This window comes from Pipistrellus hanaki (assembly GCF_964339955.1).
Source record: "Pipistrellus hanaki genome assembly, chromosome: 1".
Taxonomy (NCBI): domain Eukaryota; kingdom Metazoa; phylum Chordata; class Mammalia; order Chiroptera; family Vespertilionidae; genus Pipistrellus; species Pipistrellus hanaki.
This window is the reverse complement of record NC_140503.1, coordinates 29,815,729-29,835,570: the sequence shown is the minus strand read 5'-3', so window position 1 is coordinate 29,835,570 and position 19,842 is coordinate 29,815,729.

Below are 19,842 nucleotides of genomic sequence, written 5' to 3'. Positions count from 1 at the left end.
ACAGACAAAGGCTTAAATAGCACAGAGACGAGTTTATGTTGACAAGAGAAATAAACTACCATAAATCTTTATGTCAACTATAAAAAGCATAAAATACTGTAAGATAGAAAACTGATCACAAACATTATTTCAGATTGACAGTAACAAAAATAAAATCACTACATGTCAAAACTTATCAGTAAGGTAGTGTTAATGTAATGGAGGATTGTTTTAGTCATTTATTCATTGAAGAAACAAAATACCCCTGGAGAAAAGTGTTAGAATCAGTTCTCTCTCTCCTTCTTTATCATCCCAACCAGTGACCTACTTGAAACTGAATAGTCTTGAATATTCTGTGGTTTCATAATGGACATTGTTCTACTTATTCTATTCTTTATTTTTCTTCTTCGCTGTCTCCTAGGCTACAGTCCACATAACACCTATCCAATTTTTTTCTTCTTTTTAAAAAAAATATTGTATTGATTTTTTACAGAGAGGAAGGGAGATGGATAGAGAGTTAGAAACATCGATGAGAGAGAAACATTGATCAGCTGCCTCCTGCACACCCCCTACTTGGGATGTGTCCGCAACCAAGGTACATGCCCTTGACCGGAATCAAACCTGGGACCTTTAAGTCTGCAGGCCGACGCTCTATCCACTGAGCCAAACCAGTTTCGGCTCCAATCATTTTCTTAACATGACTTTGTATTGGCTTACTGTTTTTACCTCAAATACATTTACTTTATGCAGTGACTGGTGAGTAGGAAAATATAAGGTAAAGATAAAAGGTAGAAAGGCCCATGCCTTGGAGTTAGAGGACAGGGCAGAAATGCCCTAAGAAGCAAGTACTGAAGGTACACTAGTTTGATGGGATTGTTGTAACAAGGCACCAGACTGGGTAGCTTAAACACGTTCACCAGCTGTTGGTTCTGTCAACCCTTAGATATCATTGTATCTCCAGGGAGAAAGTACACAACAAATATTTGTGTGTTTTGAATAACTAGCTTGGACATTGAGCATTTGTTAATATTGCTTCTTCTGCACCAAACCAAGGATCAATATCCCAAAAGCACATCTTCCCTTAGATTCATATCACTTCCTTTCCAGTCCTGAAAAGTTTTACTCTGCTCCCATGTGCAAATTCCTGATCTGTATTGAAATGGTGAGTCTCTTCAGACTCAAATTTAAGTGTGCTTAGACTAGAACTCAAACCAAGTATGTTAGCCCTGGTCAGACACTGGTAGCTCCATTTTATGAAGCAGTAGAAATTACTCAGTCCTAAAATTTAAATATGATCAAACATCCTCCAAGTAGCCTTAATAATTCCTCTTCAAGCCTTAATATGATCATAAGGACCTATGCTGACAGAATCCCTCTAATAAAGTACAAGGAGCCAGTGTGGAGGGTTAACTCAGGCCTGGTTGCCCAAGACCTGCACATTCCAAAGAAAGGTCTGACTACAAGACAACTGGCCCTTGTTCAAAGAGATAATCTCGATCTCCTTAGAATAGCCTGCTGGATAAGAGTGATTTTATGTTCCTGAGGCCTTGGACCAGGAACAAGCTGATTTGTGCTAACAATGTGACTAATGGTAAATGCCCTTTTGTGTATGCCTGAGGTCCTGGGTCATGCTTTACCAGTTTGACCTCAGAGGGATTGGAAACTGAGTCACTGAGGTGAATCAGGTGGGTGCTGCATTCCTTTGAGACTGACCTGAAACATAAAGCTAAAAACCCTGGATTCCATGGCTCAGGTAAGTTCCCTGGTTGGCAATGCTTTGCACATGTTATCACACAGATAACTGGGAGAATTAAGGGTGTCCAAGTGACTCCACTGGGAAAGGACAAACCTCAAGTTCACTTCTCTAGGACTTCACCCTAATTGTCTTTTACCTTTGCTAATTGTAACAACTTTTCTGAATCTTGTTTGTCTTCCTAGCAAATCATCGAGTCTGAGTCTGGTCTTGAAGGGCTCTGGTGCAGGAGTGAGAGAAGCCAGATATTCTGGCTTCTCTCTACCTGTAGATGTTCTGGTACTCAGAACACTCAGGCCTTTTACATAGTTCTGTCCCAGTGGTTCTCAACCTCTCAACCCACTGGTTGAGAACCGCTAGCAGGGTCTCCTAAGACCATCGGAAAACACAGATATTTACATTAGATTCATAACAGTAGCAAAATTACAGTTATGAAGTAGCAACGAAAATAATTTTATGGTTGTGGGTCACCACAACATGAGAAACTCTATTAAAGGGTCGTGTCAATAGAAAGGTTGAGAACTACTGATCTATCTCATTACTTTGGTTTTCACCTATTTATCAAATCCCAAGAACTGACTATATCTAGAAAATTTTAAATGCCTAAATGCATTGACCAAAAAAACTCAATCTCTACAAATTTAACAAAAGTAAATGCTATATTCATTCTAGTATTTATTTGTAAATAAAAAATTAGAAGTAATGATATGCCCTTAAACACAGAAGTGTTACAATATATAATAGAATATCCTTTATGGACTCTTATGTAGTCGGGTTCTTATATAGAATGAAATCCAAGAAAAAATGTGGGGGGCAAAGGGGTTGGAAAGCAGGTATACAGAATAAGGCTTCATTTTTATAAAAACAAAATAAAATTCCAACTCTTTTGTTTCTGTACACATAGAAAAAGCTGTAATCTCATTAATTTGATGCCAGTGGGTACCATGAAGCAAAGAAGGGAGGGTAAAGTAACAGTTTCTTTGGTGATATTTAAATGTTTTAAACCATATATCATTTCCATAATTTCCACAGATTTTTAAATACCAGACACCCCAATTTTTGACCACTTTGTCTCTATTTACAATGCCAAACCACCTAACTCTAGTCAGCAAAATTCAGCAGTGTCAGAATTGGTGTTGCCTGTATTTCCACTTTTATCAGTTGGGGCATGGTTGGGACATGTGGCATGTGCAGGAGGCAACCAATCAATGCGTCTCTCTCACATCCATGTTTCTCTGTGTGTCTCTCCCCCTCCCTTCCACGCTTTCTCTCTCTCTCAAAAAAAAAAAAAAAAAAAAAAAAAAAGGAAAAATATCCTCTGGGAAGAATTAACAAAAATAAATAAATAACAACAAAAATATTCTTATTATTCCCACAAAGAGAAGGAAAAATTAAAATTTAAAAATATAAATAAAAAATGCTACCTACCACTTCATATTAGCCGTATCAGATAGTTCTAATTCTCACCAGCAATATATGTCTTTGATGAAGTGTCTATGATGAAGATGAATTAAAACTTTGGTTAATGAAAAGTGCATGTTTTATATTTATATGTCTCTTTAATTTTTTGCATGAATAAAGAGGGAACATTAATCTCTGACAATAGAGAACAGGCCTCAATGTTAACAGAAATGTAATTCAAAGAGCTTGCGATCATTTTCAATCTCTAGGACCAAATTCTAGATATTCCTAACATTTATTTCTGTCTATCAGAACTACAAGAAAAAAAAAAATTCATTTATGGTCTTCATTTCCAGAATAAATTGAGTTTCATTATAAAGCATCCCCACTTTTCTACCAGAATTAATCTGCTCACAATTCAGCCAATGGCAAAAGATTAATGGAGCACAAAGAAGTGCTGCTTTGCATGGCAGAATGACCATCACCATGACTTCAGTCATGACACCAAATGACCCAGGAGCCTAGCTCTTCTACAACAACTTGTAACATGCGTGCTGCACTACTAACTGCTTCCAAAACAGAATTATGAGTTTCTGAAATAGAATTTGCATTCTATTTCACTTTTGCAATTATAAACCCCGGACGTTAAAGGTCAAGAGAAAAGGTCAGTCAAGTCGGTTCTATAGCACCACCTGGGCAGTTGACACCAACCATTTTCATGGCGCCCTTGCAGCAGCTTCAGTGCTTCAGACTGTTGACAGAAGGAGTTCATTTTAAGTTCAACACCAATAAAATCGGGAAAAAATAATCTTGAAAAACTACCCCTACAGCAACTAAAAGCTGATATTCTATAAAGCTATGGGTTAGCTGGTGAGAACTTTTACGGAGTAGCTTTGAACCAATAGATTCTGTTAAGATCTGAGGTAGGCGCAAAATAGATAGATGACAAAATCCTTTCTTTGAAGAAATGTCCACTCTACATGGGGCTCAGAACATGGGAGACAAAATTGTAATTTGAAAATACAGGTAAAAACTAGTTTGAAATCAAATTGGGAATATAAGCACTGAGAGTCATCAAATGAAGGTGTGAAACAAGCCAAAAAAGCAGTAAACCTGTATGGCAACTTGGAGAAATGTAGCTAGGAGGAAAATTGGACAAATGGAAGCAGTTTTATAGCGTTGCATAAAAAAGGGCAAGTCTCTCAAGGCTGAAGATAAAAATTTTGATTGGCAATAGAAATTTCAGCTAGAAACAGGAATAAGCAACTTTTTGGTTAGAATCTTTCTCAACAATGCTTTTGAGTCATTTCTGGGGGCAATAAAAGATTGGGATGTTGTCAAAATACCTGGACCACACTATAGGAGCAAAAATAAAAATACTAATATTAAGCACTCATATTATCAGATTTCAGGAAAACCTAGAGTGTTTGGGTATCATGTGAGGATAGTCATACTTTGGGATTCGGCTTGGGAAATTCTAACCACTGAAAACATTATAAAACCTAGACAAATATTTAAAATAACTCCAAGCAATGAGTACAGGCAGGGTCTTGAGGGGCTTTGGTGCATAAAGAAAGGAAGGTACAGGTGTCAAGCTTTACCACATCATCCAGCTATTTCCCTGAGATTGGTTTATGTTTCCTATAAGCAGAGGAATAGATACCCAGCAAAAATATGTAGATCTTAGTGAACTATGGAGAAAAAGTTTTGAGCTTGGGCAATCAAAGTAGCTAGAACTTCAAGATTATAATCACAGAGGGAAGGGAACAATGGAAAAGTGGCCCCCTGATATGCGTATGAATTCTTCAAGTCACTGACTAACAACTAAACTCCATATGAAGAGTATGAGCATAAAGGAGAGAATTCCTACTAAATTCCATAAAACAAGAAAATAAAAAACAGCCAACATGATATTATCAGACAACATGATTGTCTTGGAAGAAAAGTCCCAATTTAACCACCTATGGTATACTTGGCTTATTGTTTTGATTTTGGAACCATGTAGATGTTTTTACATAATTTTTAAAAGTAGATGTTAAAAATTATACTGTGCATAAATACACTGAAACAAATTCACCTAATAGTCTACCACATTGATAATAGGAACATATGAAGAAAAATTACTTCGAGTGACTCTAAAACATATTTTGGTGTATCATTCTCTGGGAATGTATATGAAAGACAAAAGAAGGGCCACAGAATCACAAATGGCATTTAGCGGTATTATTTTTAGTGAAAATGCTGCCAGTGTTACTTTTCAAGTACAATAAATAAGAAATGTCACTAGGAAGCAACATCTTCAGCATAAAAGAGAAATAAATGTAAAATAAAAAATAATCTGTTTTCATCTCAATTGTTAGCTCTCTATTTCTTCGAAACAACTGTTATTCATCATCTCATTTGTGGCTTTGGAACAAGCTTGCAGGTCTGGGAAACAGGGAATCAAGACTGGAACCCAAATAAATCTGAGGACACACAAGCACTATATCATATTGATTCTAATTCAAGTGAACCATCAACCCAGAAGAGTTCAATAAGAACACAACTGCACTTCGTTCTGAAGCTTCCCAGCATAAAGAACAGCAAGAAAAATGAAAACTAAACTCATATATTTTATTTTCAGTGAACCTAGGAGAAAGAAACATCATAAAACTTCAAATAAGTGCTGCCCAAAGATGGAGCAGAACCAGGGGGAGGGATAAAAGGTGCAAAGAAGGCCTGAGGAGGAATCATCTCAGAAAGAGCCAGCACATATAAAAATTACAAAAGCATGGGTCTCCCTAGAAGGCTCTCTCTCTCTCTCTCTCTCTTTCTCTTTTTTTTTTAAGGCTCTATCTCTTGCTGATTGTCTCTAGGTGAGCCCAAGGCGGATGCCAGAAAGAGGGGACCACACAAGAGGCCCTGCTTTAAATCATTTGCTAGGGCAGCAGAGAGGAGGCCCTTGAGCTGTGAGCCTAGAGATCTACCCAGGCCTCGGCTCCCACAAGAGCTCCTGCTAAACATCACAAAACTTCCTCACTCCTCACTAAACTAAGCGTAATGACAAAGAGACATTCTCTATATTCACACAAAGATACTACCAGGAAAGTAAAAAAGATGAAAAGAGCAAGAAAGCCTTCTTAGAGACAATGAAAACAACCAGAAAAAATACTGACACAAGGTGGATAAAAAAAGTACAACCTAACATTCCAACTGAGAATGTTAAACTTTTATGCCACAACTGGGACTACAAAGGAGCAATACCACAACTCAACTCAGGAAAGAAATAGGAGAAAAAAACAAAGCCTTTTCAGAAATGAAGACTAAATGATAAGGAATAAAAGGAAGACTAGACACCATAAAAAGCACAGTGGGGATATAGAAGACTGAAATGAGAAAACCAAAAAATGCAAAATAGAGTAGAGGGAGGGAAAAAACAGTACACAGAAAATATTTATTTTTTAAGTCAGTACTAGAAGGTCATAGACCACTGAACTCACAGCAAACAGCATATAACTCATGTTTGGATGAAGTCTAACACATGTATTTTTCTCTATAAGGTACTTCACAGCTTTCCTGCACTTAAAATCACTAGACAGCACTTCATCATTCAGTTGAAGGGCCAGTTTAAACACTGTACTCGCCAACAAAAGTAAAAAAATAAAAAATAAAATGGAGCTAAATAGACTGTATGATGAAAGCTCAAACCATTAGGGGAAACGTTGCCCTGTGTCCCTCTGCTGGGACGTGCGCATCAGGTGACAAATGTTCGCCCCTGCACACATCCACCAGGGATCTCAAATCACCACGAGCATGGATTTTGGTTTACTAGTAAATGTTAGCGAGTAAGCAACTCTCAAATGCATAATGTGCAAACAAGCAGAACTGACCATAGTTTTGCAGATTCAAAAGCTCAGAAAATGTTCACATGGAAGTATCTTTACAAAACCTGTAGAGGGCAAACTCCAGCAAACTGAGAGGTAAATTAGATTAACTAAAATTAGAGGTGAAGAGAGGAGTTGGGCAAGAGAACACAGATTGGTTTCATTGCTTCTCATTTAGGGATAGTTATTGTTTTGAATAAAAGTGGAATGAGGGTATCAGGTAAAGGCAGCCCCCAGATTTAAAATTAAAACTTCCTAAATATCAAGGGGGGAAATAGATTGTAATTGGAAAAGGAAGAAGAAAAATGGTACACAGAGTAAAAGTTTTTAAAACTTTTATAAATAGACCAGAAAACATAATATGAAATTACAGAACACACATTTTCTATCAAGACATGTGCAGAAGCTTAAGTAAGCTATTAAAAGGAAAAAAATTTCAGGTTGTCTCCCAAAACAGAATCCAGTTCTGTACTATATACAAAAGACATGCCTGAAACTAATTTTAAACCATTAAAATATAGAAAAACATACCAAAAAAGCATAGATTGTGACTGTAATATGAATGGACCATATTGCCACCGGGTACAATTCACAATGAAGACATAACAATCACGCTGGTTTTAGTGACACTGTTGAAACAAGGAAGGCCACACCCCAAGTGTCCCAGCAAGTTATTCTGGGCTTGTTATAGGATTGAGGCCTGCTGGGTGATTAGGAGGAGGGTATAGGGAAGTATGGTTTAGCTCTGGACAGATGGTGTCTGCAAGGGGGAACAATTCTAAGACCAGTATCTTAATGATGTTTATCTAGGAGGTGAAAATACACACTGAGGCTAAAGCTTTCATTGGTAAAGGTAATGGTTAATTTTATTTGACTTGACTGGGTTCATGAGTGCCCAGATAGCTGGTAAAACATTATATCTAGGTACATGGATCAGCGAGGGTATTTCCAGAAGAAATTAGCATCTGATTTGGTGAACTGAGTCAAGATCCCTCTCACCATGCAGGTGGAGGGCCAGGATAGAACACAAAGGTGGAAGAAGGGTGGACTTGCTCTCTGCTTGAACTGGGCACACATACATTCCTGCCCCCTGACACTGGTGTTCCTGGTTCTTGGGCCTTCAGACTCAGACCAGGACTACATCACTGGCATGCACCGTCTCCCCGCTCTCCCTGGTCCCCCTCCCGGCCCCATTCTTCAGCTTTCACATTCAGATTTGGACCAGAACTATACCACCCGCTTTCCTGGGACTCCACCTACTAAGGGCAGATCATAGGATTCTCAGCTCCCATAATCATGTAAGCCAATATCTTATATTCAGCCTTTTTCTGCATATTTATACAGATCCCACTGCTTCTGTTTCTCTGGAGAACTCTAATAAGCACAGTAATGAAGCAGCAGTCACTCAAGATAGCTGGGAGGGGCAGACATGTGTAGTCATTTTTCTGATTTGTACAAGTTCTTATTTTTGCCTTTGCTTACATATGATTACGGACTGGTCTTCTTTGGTCATACTCAGCCCTATCGTGGCCAACATGTGTCTGATGTTGGCACCCTGTGAAATATACAGTGGTGCCTCACACAACGAACTTAATTCGTTCCAGGAGCAAGTTTGTTATGCGAAAAGTTCGTTATGTGAAACGCGTTTTCCCATAACAATACATGTTAAAAAAAATAATTCGTTCTGTAGCATAAAATATGCTAAGATGACATAAAAAAGATAAATTTTTGTTATTATTTTTATTTTTGTTATTATTTTTATTTAGATACATCTAAAAACATAATTTTTTAAAAAAAAAACACACATTTTTTTAAATTTTAAGACAGACTAAGTAGAGTCTACCGAATCTTGCACATCTTCATCCATTTTCTGCTTTTTGGCCGATGGTTTCATGAAAAACCTGTCCAAAGTCGTTTGTTTAACGACTTGAGTTTAACTTAAAAGGACGACTGCCGTGATACGTGCGTGATTTAATTTGTAATGAAGAACGATTGCCGCGATACGTGCTTAAGTTAAGCGCAGTGACTAACGACTGCCTGCAGTGCCTGCGCGGAAGGATGCAATACATCGGCAGCGATCATGGAAGCTCGGGCGAAGCAGTCGTGGAAGCTCGGGCAAAGCGGTCGTGGAAGCTCGGGCGACTTCGTTGTGTGAAACGAAGTTCGTTGTATGAATCATGAAATGAAGTTCGTTGTGTGCAGCGTTCGCTGTGCAAGGCGTTCTTTATGCGAGGCACCACTGTATGTTCAACAGCAGAACAGCATTGTCTAACTACATATAAGAGGCAGGCAAGATACCAATTGTCAGCTTCTATCAGGAGCTGCTTCCCCCTCCCTCCCATTACTGCTCTTATTTTCCTCAATATCTATACACACAAAAAGGAGAATAGCTACTTTCCATAAAACAGAAATTACAGAAGGATATAATGAGGTACTAACAAAAGGAGATTTAAATGTATCTCTCTTTGTCTAAGATCAATTTGAACAAAATGGAGAACATAGAATACCTAAACAACTCATCAATAATGTAGATCTGATTGATATGTTATCCAAGTTATCTGTCTGGAAATAGAAAATATATCTTATCTTCAAGTGCCCATGGAACATTCACTAAAATTGACTACATATTAGTCTACAAGGAAAATCTTCATAAATCCCCAAGGAATAAACAGAATATAGATAATATTAGCTAACAATGATGAAAGAAAACTGGCAATTAATTACAAATTCAGAAATGAAGCCGCGACCGGTTTGGCTCAGTGGATAGAGCATCGGCCTGGGGACTGAAAGGTTCCAGGTTCGATTCCGGTCAAGGGCATGTACCTTGGTTGCAGGCACATCCCCGGTGGGAAGTATGCAAGAGGCAGATGATAGATGATTCTCTCTCATCGATGTTTCTAACTCTCTGTCTCTCTCTCTTCCTCTCTGTAAAAAATCAATAAAATATATATATTTTTTAATTCAGAAATGAAGACTCTTCTACCCAGAAAATAAAAATCCTGATCTCATAAGACAAACAGGTAGCATGAAGAGAAATTTCAGAACTTTTAGAAAGCAATAGTAACAAAATAAATTACATATCAAAACCTATAGGCTACAACTAAAGCAATGAATAGGAAGAAACTCCTAACTTCAACATACTAACCATTAAAACGGGAAAATAAATAATGCATAGGGCTCAAAAATTTGTAAGGGAATAATAAAATAACCCCCCCCCAAAAAAAAAGCAGTAGGAAGGAATTTAAAAAGGCAAAGCAGAAATGAATTAATTAAAACAGAAAATCAATAAAAACTAATACCTAAAACAACATCATTACCACTGTTAATAAGATTTCTACCAGGCAAATTGCTTTCAAAGAATGACTCAGTCCCGGTATGAATTGTTTTCACACCCCTATCTCTATTATTGGAGCTGACTCTGAAAGATAGAAGTTTCAAGATAGTGTGACCTTGAAAGTGGAGAAGAAAATGTAATCTGTACAAAAAAAATGTACAAGCACATTAGTATTTGAGTGTACATTGTAATTGCATTGAACATTGTAATGATTTTTAATAAACAAAGCCATAGGAAGATCAACAAACTTTTTCTATAAAGTACCTAAGAGTAAATATCTTAGCCTTTGAGAGCCATATGGTCTCTGTCACCACTACCAAACTCAAATGCTGTGCTCTAAAAACAGCTATAAGTTGGGAACAATGTTGGAGGAAATTTAAAGGTAGCTATTCCAAGGGAATTAATGTCTACATTAATTCAAGGTCCACCAAAACGGTGCTTGTGCATATCTTATCCCGTGGTCGGCAAACTGCAGCTCATGAACCACATGTGGATCTTTGGCCCCTTGAGTGTGGCTCTTCTGCAAAATACCACGGTCTGAGATAGTCTATTTTGAAGAAGTGGCACTAGAAGAAGTTTAAGTTTAAAAAATGTGGCTCCCACAAGAAATTTCAATCATTGTACTGTTGATATTTGGCTCTGTTGACTAATGAGTTTACCAACCACTGTGCTATACCACATCCTCTGCATCAGGTGTCATATCATACAACCTGGAAAAGACTTCTACATTTTGATTTCTCATTATAAATTTGCATCTACAAAATCCTTGCCTCCTGATCATATGTTTTATTTCCCAGGCAATGTAAGGATAATGTTTAAATAGCCACTCAACTGGGTTTAAATCCCAACTGTCCCACTTAATAACTGTATGACTAAAAGGGAGTGTGTCCAATCCTTAAACTTAGCTCCTCCTTTATAAAATGAGGAAAATTACAGTAATATTTACAGGGTGTAAGAAAGTGAGAGGAGATCACGTATCTGAAGCACCTAGGGCAATACACGGTTCCGTTTCTTCATTCTATTTCCAATTTCAAATAATATTTCAAAACCCATCTGCTACTTTAAAGTAAAATGAATTCCCATTTTTTATTTCTCCCTTTGAATGAAATAGTAAGATTCTGTAAGGAACCACTCCCGTTTCTAAAGTTCTTATCACACATTAGTATAAATGATCACAATTTATCTATATTTAAAAATGCCTTTTAACAATGAAGCTGATTATTCATTTTATGGAAACATTCTGGATGCCTCTGTTTTTAAAGCAGAAAGATTCATAAGAACATCCAAGCATTAACTTCAAGCGTACAATATATCAAAAGTTTCAGAAATCATGCATATTTTTCCTTGTACAACATTAATATCCTTTAAAGTTGTCAAAATATGCCATCTATTTTGTTTTCTTTTTAGAAGTGCTGTTCATTAAAATTGTGAATCTTCCCATTCTGCTAGATAAACCAAAAATCTGAGAATTCTCATCACCAAACTGGAAAATGCTGAGAAAAAATAAAAAACTTTCTTGACATTGAAGGAACAGTGATCTATGGACATCGCGGCCAATCAGATACACTTGCCCAGCTATTCTCTCACTTACCGCCTCGATCTCAGTTTTAACAGATGGAAGGTTCCAGTGTCAGACTACCTATGCTCAAATCCCAGCTCTTCAACTAGTAGGATAAATAACGCTGGGTAAGTTTAGTCAGTTTCTCTGTGCCTTAGTTTTCTCATCTATAAAATGGGGCTACAGATAATATTATCACAAAGGAAGACCTGTTGTGATGATCAAATTTATGCCTAGTTTGGGTTCTTCCAAAAAATCAAGAGTCTGAGACAGGACTCAGGTTCAGGGAGTTTGTTTAGGAGGTGCTTCCAGGAAACAGGAAGAGTGAGGCCAGGGAGGGAGAAACACCACGCCCACTAACCAGATGTTACTGACTGAGTAACCAGGGCTCAATCCTGCAGGGGGCCTTCTTAAGTACCTTAAAAAATAGCACGCAAAACTCTGCCTCTGAAAGAAGCTTGAGGCACTAAACCATTAACTCCCACTCCTCATTTGTTGAGGTTCACTCCTGAAAGCTTTAATTTCTCCTCACAACCTGGCAGCTGGCTCATTCACTAGCTGACCGCCTTCCCCAGCTTCATATGATGCCCAGAGGCAGGAAAGTTGAAGTATTATATGTTCTTGAAGTGAGATGGTGGCAACAAGAATAGAACTTTTCACTACAGCTACACTAAAATCAATCTGTCGCAGGCAGAATGGTGTGGATTCTGACATTATCTGATACAATATGTGAAATACTAAGCACAACATATGGGGAAAATTGCTTAATAAAGCACAGCTCCTATTAATATCAATTTTGTTATCAGAAACTATGTCGTGCTGTAAGAAAACAAACACCATTTGTCCTTTGAGTCCTGAATTCTGAATAATGATACCTATCAGATAGGAAATGCAGGCAAAAGTGCAAGCAGCAGAAGGGCACAAAATAACAGGCTTAGCTAGGGTTGCACAGGGTCCCAGGTGCCTGCAAGATGCCGTGGTAGAGCTATGTAACAAACAGGAGTTTGTGTCTGGAACTCGGAGAAAGAATGGGTGAGAACTGGAAATGGAGACTTGGGAACCACCAGTATCTGCGTTAGAGTTCAAATATTCATGTGTGATCTTGGAGGAAGACAAGTTGGAGAAAAGAAGAAGGCTAAGACTAGGCCCTCAGGCCACGCTGATATTATGAGGCCATGAAAGGAGGGTGACCCTGGAAAGTACACTAAAAATAACCCTGCCAGGGAAGTAGGAGACAAGCAGGTGAGGGTGGTGTCATGGCCACTAGAGGAGGGGGGAAGAGAGAAGTTTCTAGAAGGGAGTATTCAGCAGTGTCAAAGTCTGCCAAGACCAGCATGAAAACAATTAAAAAATGCTCATTACATGCATATTATAAAAAGACATATTTGTTTTCAATGAAATATGACTTTAGTGGGGAAAATAGAAACAATTAAGAGCAATTTAAAAATTGAGGCACAGTGGGATCTATAAATTCAATTCAATAAGTGCTTTTATTGAGCACCTACAATCCTATATAATAAAGAGTTAATATGCTAATTAGACTGGACAGCAGAATGACCATCCAGGTGACCTTCCGGACAAAGCCAGGGCTGCGAGCGCCGAGCCCCTTGCATGAATTTCATGCATTGGGCCTCTAGTGTGCTCAATAATTGAGACTGATTGTCCAAAATTCATGTTAAAAATTCATGTCTAATTAGTAATTAAAGATTCTTTAAATCTCTTCTCATCTTTATCTATCCTTAAAAGGTGGGTTTTACAGTGTGAATAACTGATATTATGAAATTGACCACAAGCTTAAATTCCATTAGTGTTACTTAATCAGCAACCATCCCTCACTGCTCATGCTCCACTAGAATGCAAAGCATGTCACTGAACAATGGAAACCATGCAAGCCAACCTAATTATCAATCCACCCACTGGTTTTTCCAAACATATGCTTAAATATCCTCTTCAATCTAGGATCTGATAGCCTGGTATCACAAAAACAAAAAACCTCACTTGTGTCCTTGCCATAATAACCAATTGTCTTTTACTTTTGTGGTTGGGAGGCACTGGCCACTAGGTGGAGAGAGATACCCACTGACCCCCTAGGCAAAGGCATGAACTGAATTTTTAGGTCCCCACATTCGCTCAGTGACTTCCCTAGACAGTAGGTTGGATTCAGTTCTGAACAAAGGAAATCTCTATGAATGGTGATGCCAAGTATTCCATGCACTTCGGGTCATTGCTCCTTTCCCTGAAATCTATGCATTCACTCCCCAAGAATGAGTTCCCTGCCCTTTTGATCAAGATAACCCTCAGAATTTGAATTAACAAGTTACTATTCTGCCTCTCTGCCTTTAGCCTTCTGCACAGTTCCTGGGAACAGCTCTCTAGCTACATTGGTGAAATAGAGGGGATTATGCCCCTTTGTCTCCTATTGTCCTGCCTTGCCCTCAAAAGAATCCTATATAATAAACATGTAATATGAAAATTGTCCCCTCGACCGAGAGTTGTCTGGGAGTTTGACCAGGAGGTGGAGGCGGCCAGGGGAAGGGAGTGAGGCCCCAGCCGGCCAGCAGCCAGCAGCCACTAGGGACCCTAACAGTGCATGAAGTTAGTGCACTGGGCCTCTAGTAAAGAATAAAAAATAATGGACCATACCCTCCAGGGATCTAAAGGAATAAAACTCTTAAGGGTGAGATTTGAGAGCCATGATTGACACACCTATAACCCACTGTAAGATCTGTCTTGATTGAAATCATAGTAAATGTCCCACTATCTTTGAAAAACTTATGTGAACGGTATTTTATAAAGAAATCTGTTCCTCCAGCTAAAAGACGTTTTTATTCAACTAAACTAAAGAATTAACTCTACTAAATGCCCTTGGCTATATTCTTTATCTCTCAAACTTTTTAAATAACAGCATAATTTTTGTTTTCTTGCTAATGATTTTCCCTGAGTATATATCTCTCCCATTTTTAATATATTACTTTCACAAAACACCTTTTTAATTTTCTCTTTAAATAAATTTATATACTTTTTTTTCCCTTCCCTCATCTAAATAGTTAAGCACGTCCGTCCAAGTATGTGAGTTATTTACTAGAAAATATCTTTCTACTTTCCAACTGATCGTTGTTGGCAGAGAGAAACAATTAAGTCATAACTGTTTCATAAATAGAATGTTCCTCTTGTGCAAGAATATTCCAATAGCTGCCACTTTAAACTCTATATTGTATAAATTTTAAAACCTAAGAGTTATCATCACAAGGGAGAAAAACCTTTCTTTTCCTCTGCATCTACTAGTATATGAGGTGCTGAGCATTAACTATTGTGGTAATCATTACACAATATATTAAGTCAAGTCTTTCTATATATACCAGGGGTCTTCAAACTACGGCCCGCGGGCCACATGCAGCCCGCAGAGGAGTCTGATCCAGCCCGCCAGGTTTTTTGGGCAGTGAGCGCAGCCGAGGTGTTACAGTAGGAATTAGTAGTGCATATAGTCCGGCCCTCCAGCTCTCTGAGGGACCGTGATCTGGCCCCCACTTTAAAAAGTTTGAGGACCCCTGATATATACCATAAATTTATTTTTAAAAATTGAAAGATAAGCCCTGGCTGGTGTCACTCAATGGTTAGAGCATCAGACCATGCACTATAGAATCGCAGGCTCAGTTCCTTGTCAAGAGCACGTACCTGAGTTGTGGGTTCAATTACCGCCCGTGGTAAGGGTGCATGCAGGATGCAACCAGACAATGTGTTTCTTTCATATCGGTGTTTCTCTCTCCCTCCCTCCATCCCTTCCACTCTCTAAAAAGCAATGGAAAAAAATGTCCTCAGGTGAGGAGTAACATAACAAAAAAGAATGATAAAAATGGAATAATGGATGGTCAAAGATACATGGAGGGGAAGATACAGCTAAAAAAGAAACCGAATGAGAAAATAAGTGAAGGACTGAATGGAGAAACATCTGATACGGTCTGGAGTTGTATCTGAAGACCTGGGGGTTGCTGTTTTTTACCCCAGATCTGTCCCTTTCTAATCATAGGTCTTTCCATATTTGATTCCTTACTCCAATAATTTCCAGATTCATTGTTTTCCCTGATATTTTAGTTCTTGTGAAGATATCAATAGACCCAAAGACAACCATTAACTGATTATTCCAAGGAGTCGTTATAATTAACTTGGTGACTAACTACCAACTTATTACCTTTTATAATTAACTTAGTTGGTCTGAAAATGGTGAGATAAATCTTTTACTCTGCTAGATCACGTCAACCTGAAAGTGTGCCTCATGCACACTGCAAACTCCATGCACAAACGAGATCACAGGAACAGAGTGGAGACCTTAGGAAGATCTAATTCTAGCCCTTTCTTTCGAATGACAGGGCACTGAAGCCTGGAGGAGAGAAGCACCTCCCACATCTCCTAACACTGGTCCGTGGATTCAGACTTCAGCAGTACCACTCCCAATCCAAGGCTGTGCCACACACCGTGATTCTCCTGAAACAAAGATGAGCTCAGCCTAAAATGCATGTGTCTGTTATATTGACAGGAAAACAGCAGACATGCTCTGCTTTCTACCAGCAGAAATGGAACAGTGGTCTGTGCAGCCCAGATTTCTCTGACAGTTGGGGTTCATCCAATGAGGACCTAGGAGGGCCAATAGCCCAAGCCCCAAATGTAGACTTTTCACCTTATTTCCAAATAAGGTTAAACATTCAGTTACAGAAAGGTGCAAACAGAACTGACTTTCCCCGCCCAATTTTAAACTTGGGTCCCTTCCAGACCACCCTGTATGGCAACAAAATCATATGAATAACACAGTCATGTTGGATGATGCTGTGTGTGGGGTTGTGTGTTAACAGCATTGATGTGTTAAATGGATGATGCTGTGTGTGGGGGGGTGTGTTAACAGCATTGATGTGTTAAATGTAATCATGCAAACTACCTACTTTTGTATTTCACATCCTCATATGCCAGAAGATTCAAATATTAAAGTGTTCTGACCTCTTTGGACATCCATGAAACTGCTAACAGAAATACCAGGTTGCTTTGTGGGAAAACTGGGAATTCCTCCAAAACAGAAGCACCATTCAGAAACCCTCTTCTGGACATTCTATGTGGAGCAGTGCAGTATCTTATCATGTGATAACATGATTCCATGCAATCCTCATAATACCCTCTGGCATAGTATCCAGTTCACAGATGAGGAAAGTGAGGCTGAGGCCAAGCACTTGAGGACATACAACTAGTAAGAGGTTGAGCCAGGATCAGAAAGAACCCAGTCCTGGCTGACACCAAAGCCAGGTTCCGGCCCCTCTGGATCACCACCTCCCAGGATGAAAACTACCTGATGGTTTTCAACTCCTATTTAGCAACCTATCAGATATTAGGCTCTTCCCATCGACCTGTATCGCCCTATGAATATGGAGAAGGTGAGGTGCTCTAGGCCAGCAGTTGCCAATCAGTGGTCCTCGGACCACCGGTGGTCCATGAGGTCTGAAAGGTTGGTGAATGCTGCTCTAGGCTGACCTGGAGAGGTGAAGGTCTGAGTGTGAACACTGACCTACAAGTTTAATGTGAGTGATGTGCGAACCAATTGGTAGTTCAGTTACCTGTGACTCTGCATCCTTCCCCTACCTTTATTCCTAACTCATGTCAGATATGGCCACATTTGGGGTCCCTATTTTACATTACAATCTATTGAATTGGTGCAGTTGTGGCTCATTCCCCAGCTTTTCTGCCCACTTCCAAATAGTACCCAAATCCCTTTTCTGTTTCTTTTTCCAATGATCCTAAAGGACAATGTTTTTCTCCAATCTTCTCTCTATGCCCATGATGTGCCAAACCACAAAAGCCTAAAGGTTTGTGAGCTGCCAGCCAAAGGCTGAGACCAGGTAAAGGCAGAAAAAATGGGAAAAGGTGTCCTCAGCACTTACCTCTAGTTGTTCCTATATAGATCTTTTCTGTTCTGCTCTCCCTTGACCTCCTGTGCCAGCCTGCTACCCTGGATTCCTATAGTTAGGAAAGACAATGGTGAACCTGAGGAGGGGTGGTGAAGGATTAAAGAAAACAGACAAGAGAATATAGCTGGGACCAGGTGGGACACAATTGTTGGCTGGAGAAACAGTGACACAGCCTATAAGCCAAGTCTTTATTTTATAGTCAGATCCCATGAGGCAAAGTAAGGGCATGGTCAAAATGTTTACAATTCTCACGAGTTACTAATCTACTTAATTACATGCACCTGAGAACTCTATCAAGCTTTGTTTTGGCAGCACTTGCTGCACCTCCTGCAGTCTACATCACTCAGCTACCTGGGACCACAGGTTCGGACCATAAGGTCAAGCTTGCAACCATAGTCTTTGGCTATAATTGTGCTGTGAAGGCTTTTCCCTCCAAACTGGGACCTGCACATGGTTTTGCCAGGAGAGGACTGTGCCCTCTCATTAATTCAAGGCTTGAACCTGTCCAAACACTGTGGCCACTCTCCACACAATAGTGTTACTAATTCATGGCCATAGGTATTGTGACTCACTGGTCATTGTCCCTTACCCTTTCAGAGGACTCCTGGAGGGGGCAATACCTTTGGTAGAATTCAGACACTGCACACATGTTAGAGAGATATTTTTAGAAAGGTGCATTCATTATAACATATAAACAATTGTTTGCTCACATAAAGTTATCCCCTCCCTGAGCTAAGAGCTACTCATCAGGGGATGGCCAGATACGTGCCCTCGTCCCTCAGCAGAATGAGGCAGCCTCAGAAAGAAAAGAAACTGAACCAATGGAGAGAGCCAGACCTCAAGGACAAGTTCGCTCAGCCCGTGAAACAGAATATGGTACCCAGAGGATTTAAGGCAACAGGGTTAGGAAGTGGCGCAGGCAGCTGTTGACTTCCAGAACATAGCACAAATTCACAGAAGCATCCAGACAGGCAAGTAGAATAAGGAGGAGATTCGCCCTAGAGAGGGTCACATGATGAGATCTAAGCAGAAAGGTAGGAGCACCAGCCAGGCTGGGGAACAGGAGCCCTGCTGAACCCCTGGTAGGTCAATGACCAGACTGAGACAGGTCCCCCTCTCTAAAGGGACCAAGGGACCAGGCATGTGTCTGAGTTATCAATTTAGCTCAGAAAAAAATAAGAAAAGACTCTATCTCTTAAGTATAAGTGGAGAACCTGGGTCTCAGGGCAAAACCTCCCTGATCAGAGCAGAGAAAGAAATTCGGGGCCAGACCTGGTACTCTGACCCCTGCACAGAGTCCCACAAACATTCTCTGGTTTGCAGTTAGGAGGGGGCCATCCTGGAACTTGGTCCCAGTTTGAAGACCTGAGATAGGGGTCAGGTTGGGCTAACAGCCCGTATAACACTTTATATCACAAACTCAGGAAAAGGCATCCGTCTACACAGAGGTAAACCTGTGGGCACAGCGCTTGGCAAATGAACAGCATCTCTGTATTACTTGTAAAAAGATGCCTCTCCAGGTGAACACAGACCTGCGCCGGGCACAGCCTCGTGTGTGGAACACGGGCAAGGTTCAGCCTCCTCCTCCTTCATCAGACAGCAGACAACCCGATCACCAACACCAGCAGACCTAGGAAGTACATTGGCACAACAGTGAGAGAAGATTTGTTCTGGAAAGGTCTAGAATCTGGGGCAAGGGAAAGGTTTTTCTTCTCTCCTCTCAGGTATGACCAAATCTCCTCCTTATATCCTACGGGACATAAAAAGTAGAATTAAGCAGCAGGTGCATTCGAAGCTGACCGACAGACATTTTTCCTCCCAGAAAGGATATGTCAATATGAATTCAAGCTGAGAAATCTGAGGAACTCCAAAAATAAATGCTTTGGCAAAAACATACACACCGTGACTTTCTCTTCATTGTGGAGTTATGTTCCTGCTTTGTTTTTTTCCAGGCCCTCCTAGCAGGGTTTTCATTATTTATGACCAAGGAAATGATAAGTTGGACA